Genomic DNA, 17,072 nt, shown 5'->3' with positions numbered 1-17,072 from the left:
ATGTTAGTTCCTCTGTTCAACTCCACCTCATCATGTCGTGTAAATATGACCTATGAGTGATGGTATTCAGTTTATACGACAATGAATTGTCTTCTATGCTGGAAGAAAACAAAGGAACAATTACAAGTAGTCCACGTTTCATAGCTTCAACGAAATCAGAAAAATCATGCAGTCTCTTGGTCTTTCTTTGCCCTTACCTTTCAACTCTGTGAAGAAAATAATCAGCTGACATATACAGTATGAATTACCTGGCTTAGAACACCTAATATTAATTTTAGTTGAAAGTATCCAACCTGAGTTTTTCAAGTAGATGAAAAGGAAAGGAGAACAATTCTGGCTTAGGGCCGGACAATATTATCAATATAAATCTCTATTTGTTTAGAAACTGCCGATAAGTTTATCTTTAGCCTAACCAAACTGTGTTTCATATCTCAGAATTACGACTAAGTAGTTAACAAAATGTGATACTGACAATTCACTTATGATTATGATAAACTTTTGAGCTACAGTTATTTGATTAGTCTTTCCATCACTTTCTAAATGCGGTACTGCTATCTTATTTAGGAAGTTAAATTATAACACTTCTATTGCTAGGAAAAACACTATGTGTTTTATTGAACTAATAATCGGACTATGACCCAAAAAAGTACACACACATATACACAATTCGACTCGACAACGAATATCAAGTTTCTACTAATTTATGGCTGTTCACAAAAGTCTCTTACTTTCACAGTCTTGATTAGCAGGTTTCAGTTTTCACTTGCCTTCGCATGCACCAGTCAGTTGACACAGCAGCGCAATTCACTCAGATTCAAATACACAGCTTTTGGTAATCACAACGCACGATTGCTGTACACTGGACTCGACTTCAAACAGAGACCGAAAACTCTCAAAGTAAATTCATGGACTTTTCACACACTTACCTTGCTACAAACACACAACACTCAATAAAAAGCGACAACTCAACTGCACAACAACTCAACTCTAACCAACTGCACTGTTCGAGACGAGCCTGTGTTTATATACCGGCTGATGAACTAGTATTTTCGGGGTGCGGCCGAAATACGAGCGTTCTGGTTTCGCATTATGAAAAGTCCACGGAGACACCAGACGGAAAGCACAATAGGAGCAAGGGCCGTCACATTCCCTTGGGCCATGCAGAAGCTTAGCAGCTTGACTCACTCATCCCTTCCAAGAAACAATGAACGGGGCTTAACGGGGTCTGAAATTTGTACGACCTCGAAACACTACATAGAAAGTGGAAAATTGTAAAAAAAAAAAATTGAAAAAATATACCCTTTATGCTTAGGACAGTAGTATACCTGAATTAAGGATAAAGCCATTACCTTCGTAGTCTTAGCCATTACCCGTCCCTGCGTTAAGTTCAAGGGTAAACTACTAGCAGAACAGAATATTTCATCGTGGGCTTTTCTTAGCACATTGCTATTAATTTGGGTAGAATGTAAGGTGATACGAAGTTGGTATCACTGTTTACGGGAACGAGGGAAAACGAAGCATTCATTACTCAATATTTTATTATAACGAATTCGTGACAATGCTTATTGAACAGAAGAATGGAGGAACGAAGCTTGTACGAATTCGTGACGATGTTTATTGAACAGAAGAATGGAGGAACGAAGCTTGTAGTTTTGCGTGACTATCGACATCGTGGACCACCAGTTTACGTGCAATCAAAACAAGAAGGATGGAATTTCATTTCAGAAAGGAAAAGCAAACTGTGTTTACAAAGACATATTAAATAAAAAGACCATTCCCTTTGCGAATCAAATAACAATAACAAAAGCATGAATGTGACAATGCTCCTCCTATCCATTATCTCGCTTAAGACTAGTCGTGCCTCCCTGCTACATATTGTTATGCAGTCCATGAGAACAATTTTCGTTGAGTTCATTTTCCTATGCGATTATGTAAAGGAAAATGAACCTTACTGTACCGTAACGTAGAAATGTACAGTGTGGTTACATGACATATTTACGCACTTGTAGATTATTATGCATTTAAGGTTCATTTTGCTTTTAACGTGCGCACAGGAAAAATTAACTGAAAGAAATTTTTTCTGATGGACTGCATGTCTATATGCGGCTGGGAGGCGTGACCAGTATTAGGGGAAATAATGGATAGGAAGAGCATTATCACATTCGTGGTTTTGGCATAGGAGCGACGAAATGTCCCCCGGCCATGGCCATCCTTCAACGGCTGCTTATCGCAGATGGAAACCAGCTATACGATATAGCCCGCACGGTTGCTAGGTAACATTATCTAACAATCCATCCATACCTGCAAGGTTACTATGGTTACACTTCCCGCACACATTTTGTCACGTTACGTTACACAAATATTTAGGTGACCCTCAGCCTTAAGATATATTTATGTCAAAATTCCACATGTATTGAGCAGGATTCTAACAACGGCCGCATGGTGAGAATCCAATGATAACGTCACTCGGCTATCACACCTCCTTTTATGAAATTTTAATATATTCCCTGTAGAAGAGTAGAATCTACTGTTTCTGATAAATTAGGCCGGGCTGAGTGGCTCAGACGGTTGAGGCGCTGGCCTTCTGACCCCAACTTGGCAGGTTCGATCCTGGCTCAGTCCGGTGATATTTGAAGGTGCTCAAATATGTCAGCCTCGTGTCGTTAGGTTACTGGCACGTAAAAGAACTCCTGCGGGACAAAATTCAGGCACCTCGGCGTCTCCGAAAACCTTAAATTTTGTTAGTGGGACGTAAAGCAAGTATTATTATTATTATTATTATTATTATTATTATTATTATTATTATTATTATTATTATTATCTGATAAATTAGCCCCTTAACGCTCTCATGTACACTTGCGTGCAAAAATATGCCCATTTTCGTACATCACAACAGCGTATTTTCTTCCGAAAAGCTGCCAAATTCATGTACCTAACTAATATATCGCCGTTGCCGGGACAAAACCTCCTACGTGATAATATTCTTAGAGATGTACTGACCCGCAGCACATACATTATGAAGAGCGAGAATGCCTTGACAATATTCACACAATATTGCACCTTAGATAACAGAACCTTACCGGCCAAAGTTCTATACTAAAATGTTTCACATAGGAGGTTTTTGTCCCGGCAGCGTCGATATTATGACTCCATCGATACTTTCCTGCTGTTCTCTAAGACTGGCTTGACGTTAATACAGAGAAACAAAACTAGACCAATGAACGATGTTATGTTTGGAGGAGAATGAAGGCAGGGTTAGAAATACAATAACATCTCTTAATAAAATTTGCTATGATTGGAGTAAATAAGGATAGCGGGCTAGCCCAACGTAAAGCGATTAGCGACTCAACCTTGTAGAAAAAGGAGTGAGAAATAAGTTATATGTCAATAGTTTCTTCTGATGTGGACATGGAGACGAAATTATTGCCGCTATCTAACAAGGATGTCGCGCTGCAATGGTTGCTGTATTATATGTCATATACCGTGAACCACATCCCGTTGGTGGAATACTTGAAAGGTAGAAGGTTATTGGACCCTCGAACTTGTCAGTCATGTTTCAAGAAGCATGAAGTAGGAGGGGACAGGTTAGCGATGGATAATTTGGGGCTGCCAAGCATTTCATTGTCAACCTAAACCGTTCCCACAGGTGCATGATATTTGCACGCGAGCGTACGTTTTCCAGGCAATACATCATATGATCAAATTGTTCACTATGAGATGTCAGATATTCCTAATAACTTATTTAGGGATTCTACAAAATTGTCGATACACGAGAGAGGTTTTCACTCTCAGAATATTTGCTTCTGGCGTATTACAGTGACATGTCAAAAGTCATGGTATACGGGTCTAGTATCGTGTAGGCCCTTCTATACAGAGGTTAAGTACAGCAGCTCGTCGTGGGATTGATTACACAAGTGGAGAAGTCACCTGTGGCGGATTTCTGACCTATATATATATTCGGATAGCTACCAACAGCGTCCTTCTATTTGTATGTGCAGAGTCTTAGATGTGAATCAATCTCACCACCACGTTCGATAAATGCTCAACAGAGTTCATACCAGGCAAACGACGTGTCTACGAAATCCTTTGAAAATCTTGAGAATGTTTCTCGAACGAATGCTGGACCCCTTACGCCTGATGATACCGTGCATTAACCTGCTGGAATATTTCATCATTGTCCAGGTACTGGAAGGCCATGAAGGGCTGCAAGTGGTCTCCAAGCAGTTCAACGCAGCAGGCACTGTTCAGGTCAATCAGCGGATCAAGCTCATGCCACATGAATACACCGCACACCATTGTGGAGCTACCACCAGCCTGTATGGTGCCTTTTTGATAACTGGGGTCGTCGGCTTCGTGGAGCGTTTTCCATACGCAATCGCTACCATCACCTCGAGAAAACAGTGACTCCTCGGACCTAGCTACATATTGCCATTTATTTAGGGTCCAATTAGTAATGCCACGCACCCATATGAGACTCTACGTTAGTTTCGTCGTGTTAACAAAGACACTCTGGTGGGTATTGTGCCACTGACGTTATGGAACGCTTTACTGACCTGCTGGATACGCTTCTGGTACCTCTTACATTGAATGTGGATGTTATTCGAGTCAACACTGATTGTTAACACGGGCAATTCTAGCTAGACGCCACTAATCTCAATCAATAAGCATCCGTGGCCGGCCACAGCACTGTTCACTTGGCAGGGGGGCCTAATGTCTATCATGAAGTATTTCCGATGCATACGTGACACCGTCGATCGAGAAATGTTCAATGTGTTCAGAACTTCGACAATAAAATATTCCATTCATTTGGCCATCACTATAATTCGAAAGACAACAATTTACGTCGCCTTGCCAGGACCAGCGCAGATGGTGTTTACAATCACTCGCGGGATATCAGATCACATCTGATACAGGTCTGGGAACTAACAAGACGTCACGGTACGGTTGCGCCATCGACTATAACCTTCAAATATTCCTATCCCGTGACTTTTGAATGGCAAACCACGGAAAACCTCTTCAGGGCTGGCGACAATTGGGTTCGAACCCACTAACTCACGAATGTAAGCTGACAGCTACGTGACCCGAAACGCGCAGACATTCGTTCAGTGCTGCTCAAATACTTGATACGTTGGTTTAATTCCGTGGAGTCGGAGGAGTGTTATGGTCGGTATCTCACTGTCAGTCTTCCCTGAAATATTATTCCGAGATTTCTCCTCCACTTCATTTCGTGTAGTGCAACTCTGGCAGATGATGGATACTTCATTCTCCGTACAATTTACAAATTTACACACAGGAGATTATCACATGTCATATTATGATCACAAATTTTCCCAAATCAATTAAAAATTTAAAATGTTGTAATGAACCTGGCTCTGATCCTCCATGCGGATGATGTTGCATATCACACAAAATGCCATACTGACATGTAAATTCCTGTAAATGGCAGACGGTTGATAGATATTATTTTCAAAGTGTGGTGATGGTGTCGTCTAGTGATTGATAGCCTATACACGCGAGAAATCAGGGAATCCCATGCATCAACTACTAATACTAATAAAACCAAACCAAACCAAACCAAACCCCATGGCACTACAGACCTTGAAGGGCCTTGGCCTACCAAGCGTTCGCTGCTCAGCCCGAATGCCTGTAGATTACGAGGTGTCGGGTGGTCAGCACAACGAATCCTCTAGGCCGGTATTCTTGGCTTTCTAGACCGGGGCCGCTACCTCACCGTCAGATAGCTCCTCAATTCTAATCACGTAGGCTGAGCGGACCTTGAACCAGCCCTCAGGTCCAGGTAAGTATCCCTGACCTGGCTGGGAATCGAACCCGGGGCCTCCCGGTAAGAGGCAGGGACGCTACCCCTACACCACGGGGCGGGCACTAATACTAATACTAATAATAAATAGAGTTCACTGTGTCATCATTACAATGGGTTCAGTATTCAAGAGACATGTATTCTATCCGACACCTGTGTGGTTATTTTTATTCTCTTAATCCATCTAAAAGCACTCAATCTGGAACACATTCAAAGCTTTTATCCATACTACCCAGCTAGTAATAAGTTATATTTTATAATCAAGTGTAATATTCATCATCATCATCATCTGTTTACCCTCCAGGTTCGGCTTTTTCCCTCGGACTCAGCGAGGGATCCCACCTCTACCGCCTCAAGGGCAGTGTCCTGGAGCTTCAGACTCTTGGTCGGGGTATACAACTGGGGAGTATGACCAGTACCTCGCCCAGGCGGCCTCACCTGCTATGCTGAACAGGGGCCTTGTGGAGGGATGGGAAGATTGGAAAGGATAGGCAAGGAAGAGGGAAGGAAGCGGCCGTGGCCTTAAGTTAGGTACCATCCCGGCATTCGCCTGGAGGAGAAGTGGGAAACCACGGAAAACCACTTCGAGGATGGCTGAGGTGGGAATCGAACCCACCTCTACTCAGTTGACCTCCCGAGGCTGAGTGGACCCCGTTCCAGCCCTCGTACCACTTTTCAAATTTCGTGGCAGAGCCGGGAATCGAACCCGGGCCTGCGGGGGTGGCAGCTAATCACGCTAACCACTACACGCTAACCACATGCTTCCTAGAAGCATATTCTTGCAGCACTGCGGAAACTGGTCTGCTTTACAATAATAGTGTTCACGAAGATACACAATATTCCAATTAAGATTTTGTTCTATTGATTCATTCGATGAATAGGTAACGTTCACACTGATTTTTACATAACGTACAAGCAGACTACATAGACTGTTCGTGAAAATATGGACGAACACGTAGTTCATAGAGAAATCCGTCTACCATCTACCTTTTTGAAGAACATCCCAGATGTGTGTTTGATACAGCTCAAATTAGAATAGCAACTGTTGAGTAAACATAGTCTTTTCGTGAAAATCTTGACGGACACATAGTTTATGGCGGAATCTGTATACCACAAAGCTGTGTAAAGCACTTCCAACGCATTTGTTTGGTCCCGTTCATCATAGCATGAAAACTGCTTAGTAAAAGTCTAAGTTGATTTTTACCAGCTTATTTTTCTCCGGTCTGGAAGAGTTCTTGTTCCTTCCGAAGAGAAGGAAACTATAATCTGGTTCTTAGTTCTTCTACTAGAAACTCCTTTGCACCTTGCTCGTATCGCTAGGGTTCTATTCAGTAACCTAGCTTTAATATTTTACGTAGCCCCTAGGACAGATACTACTAGGTGTTTCAGAATTTGTTCCAACCCGAAATATACAGGGTGAAGCGTAATTCGCGCACTCGGGCGTTGCAGCGCGACTCCTCACATGCCAGCAATAAAAAATGTCTCTTACAAAATTTCATCTTGTGAGTATATCCGGCAGAAAAACGACGTTGAAGATTAGCAATCTGGCAACACTGTAACCACATGTAGGGTAACTACCTCTGTCAGCAAGCATAACTTGTATTGTACAGTTGGTGCAATGGATAGAGTTTTGGGTTAGCATGCAGGAGGTCGAGTGGTCGATCCTGGGTTGAGGCGTATGTTTTTTATTTCGTAAATGTAGTCCAGGTGGTATGGTATCTGGCATCTTAATCGTCAACAGCGATTGCAGGGGGTCCTCTAGAAACCATTTGCACTTACATACTACTATCCTAGAAATGGACGAACAATCGTTTTCATTGGTCAGCTTTGAAAGGCGCCTTTTCCACGTCGTGGGCGTGAATTTATTCGCACCACTTCATCTACTAGATGTGAAACCTGTTTTCTTTGTACCATCCTCCAATGGTCCCATAGATTAGTACCAATTATTATTCTTGCCTCGTTCAGGTCCATTACATTTCGTTAGGGCCTTACGTTACCGTAGGCCTAGCAACGTGCTCTGTGAATAATGCCCAAACTGGGTTACAATTTGTATGTGTTATCACCATGGTCCCAATAATTCTGCTTTTCAACATTGCATGTTGCGTCTGGTAACCGCATGCTGTTTAGTACGTATCTCAATGTATTATTATTATTATTATTATTATTATTATTATTATTATGTTATAAATGTAGGATACATGTGACCTTAGAAACGGTGTCTTACTGTATCACAGTAGGTAATGTCAGATGGAAATTAGCAAATAAAAGATGCGCCTCAACCCAGGATCGAACCATCGACCTCCTGCATGCCAACCAAAAACTCTACCCACTGCACCAACTGTACAGCACTGCGGGTACGTGCTGACAGCGGTTGTTACCCTACATATGGTTACAGTGTTGCCAGATTGCTACTCTTTAACGTCCGTTTTCTACCGGATATACTCGCAAGACGAAATTTTGTAAGAGACATTTTTTTATTGCTGGCATGTGAGGAGTCGCGCTGCGACGCCCGAGTGCGCGAATTACGCTTCATCCTGTATATCACCATCCTATCTGCTTTAATGTGTTGTTAAATGACTTTTAAAACCAAGACTTCTGTGTATTATACCAATTCGTTATTTATCCTATCTGCTTTAAGCTAATGATCTGTGGTTTTATTTTCTACAGTGATTTATCAGAAGTCCTCGGGTGCCTGTTTAATAAAACCTAGGGCAATTGTAGTCCATAGAAGAGCACCAAGTGGACGTGACACCTCATGACAGATGTTGAACTTTGGTGTCTGAACTTCCCCTCCAATTCCCTGACATTTGTAACTACTGAGCTTTGAATCGCCGATGAGCCTCTCAACTACGTGCCATAATAGTTTGATTGGATTATTTTCATGTTAATATTGCGGCTAAATCGCTTTTGGGGACTCCCCTGAGTGATTCTCGATACTGTCCCCGGCCACTCTGGCTCGATTATACGATGCATTTTCCTTTCAGAATATTATCACATTGTTGTTAGGAAAGATGAAATCAGTGGAAGGTCGTTGATAGTATTTTATAGTGGTTACTGTCTTAAAATGTTGTTAGACGGATCAGTGAGGTCCAATTCATGGGACGTGAAGATATCTCAATGTTTGCGAAAACACAGTCAACTTGCACAGTGTCTTGTTTACAACTGTGATCAAAGGCTTAATCATAGGTAATAGGACCCAGATATGCAAGAAATTACTATTAAAGAACGTCTATTAATATTCCTGGACGGATCATTATTAAAAATATTTTTTTAAAGAAAGTTTTATGAATCCATGCACTTGGTCATTAATATAAAACTGTTCTATCATGTGAAATATAAAAATAAAAATACTATTTTAGCACACGCATTAACGTCATAACACGAATTTAAATACTCGGAACCTTAATAAGAAAAGTTTTTAATTCGTTTCGAACGTAGTTCTTAATTGAGACAAATTAAGGAGTTTTGTATATCTCTTAATTACTCTACTGTTGGCCTATCAGAGGGTGTAAGAACTTTTATAAACTGAAATTCAACAATTAATACGTAAGCTAGAGTGACGGCAGGAAAAAATTAATGTATTAGACCAACAAGTCAATGTGTCTGACTCAATAATACGTACGTGGATGTGGGTTTGATAATAACAACAACAATAATAATAATAATAATAATAATAATAATAATAATAATAATAATAATAATAATAATAATAATAATAATACAAATTTATAGATTTATTTTTCATATAATCGATCCACAGGTGTATAAGTTACAAGTTATGTACATAAGGAAGAACGGTACTGCGAGGTCACATGATCGAAATATTAGTTACAAATCCAAATCCAAATTGGAAATAACTGGACGGCTTCACTTTATGTGAGATAAAGATCTGCCAAAGAGCACTAGAAAGCTCGAAGTGGGCACTCAAAGGCAATGTGTTGAACTGTCTGTAACTTCCTGTCACAATCACGATTCGGTGTGAAGATCGTCATCACCATTTGGTGAGAGCAGCACCTCATCTACCTTGGTCGGTTCTTATTCGATAGAAAACTATCCTCTTATGTCTGGGATGGTGGGACACAGCTGGTTGAGCACGGGGAATTTGAAGGATTTCATGATGTAAAGCAGAAGAACATTTTCTCCATTGACGTTTCGAGGTATAGGTGATATTAAAAGTAAAAGCAAAGCAAAGTAACCTCCGTACAGGCCATGAAGGCCGTTGGAGGAGTGGAAGGTATAGGCTTCCACCATTCGTAACCTCGGCAATTGATGGGGATGAGTGGTTAGCTCTACGCCCGGCGCCTTTGCTCCCAGGAATTAACCTGGTACTCATTTTTGGTGTAAGCTGAGTGAACCTCAGGGCCATATGCACCTCCGGAAGTGGAAATGTCGTTTCTTAAATTTTAAGAATTCCTGGCGGGGATACGAACCCACATCCTTCGGGGCGAACCGAGCACGCCTTTACCGCCTCGGCCAGGCGGCCCCTGATATTAAACGTGATCCGAAGACATTTGCCGTGTGCCATGATGGTTGCCAGAATTTCATTCGCTTTCAGGTAGTTCGTAAGGTATATGCGTGTATTGGTAAGAACTGGATTGTTGCAATTTTCCTCCATGCCTTCAGTTCTGATCTCCTTAGTGATGGAGGTGGAAGCCTACGTTACTTAAGACAGGTAGCCAGTAGCCAATATGTGTCAGTAGGACAAGTATAACCTGTAATGAAGCGAAGAGTCTGATATAGATGGGTAGGCCTATCTACTATTTTCGTATGGGTGCTGTTTAGCCGGGTAGACGAGTAGTATTCGGCAACGGAATAAGAAAGAACCAGAGCAGTCAATCGAAGGACGGTAGCATTAACTCCCCAAGAGGAGATTGTTAGCTTCTGGAGTATGTTATTCCGTTTTGTAATCATGGAAGCAACATTTGAAGTGTGGGTCTTGTATGTCAATGAACTATCCAATGCAAGCTCACAGCTACGCGACCCCAAACGCATAGCCAACTCGCTCGGTGCGAGATTCTTCTCAAAGCTAGTTTGACTATCGTTCGTTTGCTCACGAGTCAATACCTAGCTGAATATACTGTATGGAAGCGATTAGCACCAATATCCTCAAAAGTTTCAAGTAGACGAGTACACAGTAGTTCTCAAGAGAGTAAAACCAGGGAAAACTGCAGGATCCATGGAATGATTCAGAACTGGGCTTTTCCTCCGAGTAAGAAACGAAAAAGGGAAATTAGTAAATTACTGAACATGGTATTTTGTTTAATCTTTCTCCCTCTCAAAGATGTCGAAGATGTTTTATTGAGGATATTATTAGTTTCCAGAGTAACAAAGTTTGCTGACTATTTGGTACCTAACTTCATAGAACCTGATTCATCAATCCCTCCGGAGATTCTGGCTTAGGATACTCTTGACTCTATTAGAACCACAAATGCATTCGAAGCGAGTTGGATAAGCGCTGGAGGTCTGGTAGTTCTGAGTGTGAAATTGGAAGATGATGGGTTCCAACCACTACATCAGCAACCCTGAAGATGATTTTTTGAAGTTTCCTATTTTCACGCCAGGAAATGCTGGAGCTGTGTCTTAATTGAAGCCGTGGAGGCTTCCTTTCCAGTCATAACCCTTTCTTACACCAGCGACGCCAAAATCCTCAGAGTCGGTGTGACGTATAATAACTAGCAGAAATGAAGCGTTTTATAAGGCTTCTCCGCTTAATTTTAACTGTACACTTTTTCACACTTATGCATCTGTTCTCTAATAATAAATCACTGGTAAGGATGTTCTGGTTATTGTCGTTGTTGTTGCATTTTCATGAATTGTTATATGGCCATCCTTCAAATGAGTGGAGGTGTTTGTAGAGGACTATACTTCATTTACTTGCGTGTTTATAACCGGGTCAAGTTTCTGAAATCTATTAGCTTTATTTGTTTGTTTGAGCTTTGCCCTTTACTAGTGCGACTTGATTCTTAAAATTTAAATTGTTAACAGACGTTAAGAGAAATTACACTGTTAATATTACAGGGATGTTTTATCGTCTGTAATGAATGCACACAGAAAAGTGGGAAATAATACTTCATAAGAACATTTCAGTAAAATTACATACTGCATAGAATTTTAAGTTAAGCTTGACAGTTTTCGAAGCCTCCGTGGCTCAGACGGCGGCGCGTCGGCCTTTCACCGCCGGATACCTTGGTTGAAATCCCGGTCACTCCAAGTGAGATTTGTGCTCGAAACAGCGGAGGCGGGACAGGTTTTTCTCCAGGTACTCCGGTTTTCCCTGTCATCCTTCATTTCAGCAACATTTTTATTTCATCGCATCTGTAAAGTCATTACCAAATCACTTTGGGAGTGGCGACCCCATTGTATTAATAGCCTATATATGATTCATTCATTACATCCCTGACCCGGTCAATGACTGGAAACAAGTTGTAGGTTTTCAATTTTAATTTTTCGCTGCAAAATAATATTGCTTAATTCATATTTACTAAGCAACCCAAGAATTCTATATTTAATATAGTTTTACGTATTATATTTAAGCAAATAACCATAATACTTTTTCCCTGCTTACGAAGGTTATTTCAGTATTTTTACCTCAAATGTTTCCACTAATTTTTAAGATGCCCATTATGGTGTCCGGCTCTAAGTAATTCTCACCTTCATCGTCTGTTATTAAGCCCACCTGGAGGCCATGATCATGAAGGCGTCAAGTCTATGTAGCCTGACACCGTTGTTTGCAGGTTCGAGTCCTGTTGTTCGAAAAAATCACCATCAGATTGTTGGACGGCAGTGTAGGAGAGGTTTTGGTGCACAATTTACAATCACCAGATTCAGTGCCAAAAGCCTGAATTCAATTCCAGACCTCCCCTTAGTTTACATATGTAGTAAGGACACATGGCGCTGTTGATAGTGATTCTTCCGTCGAATGGAGACGTTAAACATTGATCTGAGCTATTTGTGCTATTCGACAGGAGTAGGCTTAGTACTGACACCGGGTTTCACCAACTCCCTTTCTGCTGCCATGGTATATTCACAGCATTAACTCCTCTGACGTGGTTGACTTCTGGAAGTGCATCCCGTCGTAAAGATTCGGTACGAAGTTTCACCTCACTTCTTATACCGGGCGAGTTGGCCGTGCGGTTAGGAGCACGCAGCTGTGAGCTCGCATCCAGGAGATAGTGGGTTCGAACCCCACTGTCGGCAGCCCTGAAGATGAATTTCCGTGGTTTCCCATTTTCACACCAGGCAAATGCTGGGGCTGTACCTTAAATAAGGCCACGGCCGCATCCTCCCCGTTCCTAGGCCTTTCCTGCCCCATCGTCGCATAAGACCTATCTGTGTCGATGCGACGTAATACAAATATTAAAAAAACCACTTCATACACGACTCAAAGGGGCAGTATCTGGACACACACACGCACACACATGGTCTGTTCCCTTCCGTAATCGACTCTATTACTCTGCTCCATTGACCTCATAGTACCCCAGTACTGAAGACAGTTAATTTATATATCTTCCTAATGTGAACTGATTCCCAAATTAACTAATAACTTCCTACCACTATTTCTACCTGTTCACGTTAGCGAATATACGAATACGTCCATGTCTGTTATTTGGAATTTATACATAACATGAAACATCTCGCCAATATTTCTTATGATCAATGCCATTCATTTAATATTAGAAAGGGGCATCATTAGCGAGAAACAGCTGTCCCACGACTGAAGAGTGTACTGTATTGCCATGGGACACTGAGCAGTGACGGTACTTACGCTTGCGTGCACGTCACTCGATGGATGTTCCTTTATTTCGGTTCGGGCGAGCCGTCTGCCCGTATTGATTCATCGCTCCCTCTAGGCAACAGCTACCTCTCTCTCTGTCTGTTTGTGTTCCGACATTCACTCTTCTTCCTTCACTTTTTATGACTTTTATGACCAGTATCTTGCCGCTTGAAGGAATTAACTTCGTGTCCTGAATCTGAGGCTTGGCACTCCTGCATGCCCCTTTTGTGAGCTATAAAATGGACCATACCGTTCCAGATGACTAGAATTGAGCGTTACCCAGTCCACTTAGACGTTCCTTATGTTTTAATTTCGATAACTGGCCCGTACTGATGAGTTGGTTTTTTCTAAGTGTCGTCTATATTTCAAAGCAGACAAATGGGTGATTATGTGATTGATAGTAATAATAATAATAATAATAATAATAATAATAATAATAATAATAATAATAATAATAGTGATAACAATTTTAACTTGATGAAAGCTGCAATACAAATAGAAGGGAAGACATATACGTGACCCCCACTAGTCCAAAAACAAATGTCCATTAAATGTATTATATCTTGGAAACCATTCGTAACAAGGCATATGTCCATATGAATTGTTTCCTTCAACCAATCGTTCTTGTCATATCTCTGAATATTGATCATTTCCCTTGGGACACCCTGTATGAAGGGTGAGATCCAGAACTGTGACAGTCATGGTAGGATACAGCTGGTGTCCCGAACAATGAAGATATGGGAAAGGATCATTGAGGTGAGGTTACGTTTAGAAAGTTTGCGAAGAACAGTTTGGATTCATGCCAGAAAGAGGAACCACCGACGCTACATTTGCACTAAGGAAACTAAGGCAGAGACACACAAAGGTACAGGCTGATCTGCATATGGCCGTCATTGATCTGGAGAAGGCGTATGACAGCCTGCCCAGGCAACAGTTATGGAGAAGTATGAGAAATAAAGGTCTGCCAGAGAAGTACGTGAGAGTGGTGAAAGAGATGTACGAAGGCGTGACGACGCAAGTCAGGAGCAGTGTAGGTGTAACAAAGGAATTACCAGGGTTACATAAGGAATCTGCTCTCAAACCATATTTCTTTGAGTTGATAATGGATGTGTTAGCTAAAGACGTAAAAAAGTCGACACCATGGAGCATGATGTTAGCTGACGACGTTGTGTTCCGCGAATAGACCCGAGAGAACTTGCTAGAGTAGGTCGAAGCGTGGAGAAAAGCTCTGAAAGAAAGAGGAATGAGGCTCAGGAGTGTGAAAACAGAGTATATGTGTATGAAGGAAATACACCATCTACATATTAAACTGTAAGAAGAGGAAAAACCGTTGGTCAGGAAGGTCAACTATCCGGGTTAATAGTGATGGAAGACTGGAGGCTTAAACAGAGCGCATGATGGATGGACGGACGGACGGACGGATGGATGGATGGATGGATGGATGGATGGATGGATGGAAAAAGTGCTGAGATGAAATGAAATGGCGTATGGCTTTTAGTGCCGGGAGTGTCCGAGGACAAGTTTGCCAAATGCAGGTCTTTTGATTTGACGCACATCCAGCGGAATTAACCAATTAAGGTTAAAATTCTCGACGCTGCCGGGAATCGAACCCGGGACACTTGTGACCAAAGGCCAGCACGCTAACCATTTAGCCATGGAGCCGGACAATCTTGAGATATAGGGGAAGGAAGCGATTGATATCAAGGGCATATCGAAGAAATTCTTAAGTTAATTTAAAGCAGAATTAATTGAGTTACCCTATGAACATGCCTGTTGATATAGAAATCATAGCCATTGGATCTCAACCTTTTCGTGGAATGTAAATCACATTAAAGTTCATTTTCATTTTTTAAATTCCACATGCATTGGCAGAAGTTCGTACCGTGACCACGTTCGTGAGCAGTCAGTTGCGGTGTCATTTATCTATCAATCCTCTCAATTCTGTTTAAAATAGCATCCCCGGCTACTTTACTAACGAATGGTTGGGATGGATTCTGTGAGGCTGGACATATCTCTAAAATTAACTAGTTTGGATGATATTGATTAGTCAGAATAAAATATAGCGATTGGAACATAAAACTGTACCGGTGAAGGAAGAGTTGGATTTGCAAGATTTTACGTGTGGAAAGGAAACTACCGCTTAAAGTGGTCACAGAAGCGGCTGGGGAGTTAGAGTTCACTTCTAACCGTTTGAAATCTGAGCTAATGAGCAAAGGAGGGAGTCTCATTATATTACTCCACTCGACTGCCGTCTCTGCCCCCAGTCACAGTTCAAAGTTATTAACACACAACTCGCTAATTTATTGTTGTTTGTTTGCTAGTGGTTTATCGTTGCACTAACACACTAAAGGTTTTCGGCAACTCAAGCACGGGAAAGGGACAGGACTAGGAAGAAAGTGGCCGTGTACTTAATTAAGGTACAGTTCCTGCATTTGCCTGTTGTGTAAAACTGAAACAACGGTAAACCAAATTCAGTGCTGCCGACTGTGCGATTCGAACTCACCGTCTCAGAATGAAAGCTCACAGTTGCATTGCCCTAACCGAACAGCCAACTCGCTTGGTGGGCAACCCACTCCACACATGGATACGATTTTAAAAATATTGAACACTAACTTCTACTTAAATTGTTGTATTGAGATACGTATTGGGTCCTTCAAGATATATACCCTACTTTCTTATTATAAAATTCGCAGAAATATTATTATCATGAACAAATCGACGAAAAGCACACTTCTGAGTTGCAAGTAGTTTGAAAAATACTGTATGTCTAACCTTGTCCCGTTTCTCTACGGCGTCGGATGCGAAGTGAGATGAATGTTCTTAGCGAAATTGAGTTTGAAAAATATTAAAAGAACAAATTCGTGTCCCACTCACCCTAAGTTCATCGAAACTCCAACGACTGCTGCGGAAACAAATGACAAGTACTGAAATAATAATACAATATCACCAAGTTACGAAATAAAGCTGAAATAACGAGTTCTTATGAAACTGAACATTTATTCCATTAACAAGATCTCGTCCTTACGTAAGGTTTCACAAATTCTCGTAATATACGTAAGCATCTCGTGCTGTCAAATTTCCTTAGGTTCTAAATCACATAGTTTTAGTAAATCTCCAGACGTGGTAATACTCACCTCTCGAGAACACCATTTGACATATTTGTTGTTACGTTGAGCAGTCCTTCCTTTTCTTTTTCTTCGCAGATTGATTCTATTGCTGGACATGGTCGTTCAGAACATACTTTAGGAATATTTTGGCCTAGTATATTACTTTATTTAGTCATTTTACCTCCGTTTGCCAATGTATTTTTCATTTGGGCCATGATATAGCCACATTTTTGGGTTACATTTTATTGGTTGAGACGCACTGCAGATTATTCTTTTCATATTTCGTATCATCGTACTTTGAAGCGTTATCACGAATATTTTCTTCGATATTCAGAAGAATAATTGTTGACCCTAATTTGCCGTTGGGTAAATT

This window comes from Anabrus simplex, chromosome 1, assembly GCF_040414725.1.
Source record: "Anabrus simplex isolate iqAnaSimp1 chromosome 1, ASM4041472v1, whole genome shotgun sequence".
Taxonomy (NCBI): domain Eukaryota; kingdom Metazoa; phylum Arthropoda; class Insecta; order Orthoptera; family Tettigoniidae; genus Anabrus; species Anabrus simplex.
The sequence above is the reverse complement of the archived record's forward strand: the minus strand, read 5'-3'. Positions refer to the sequence as shown.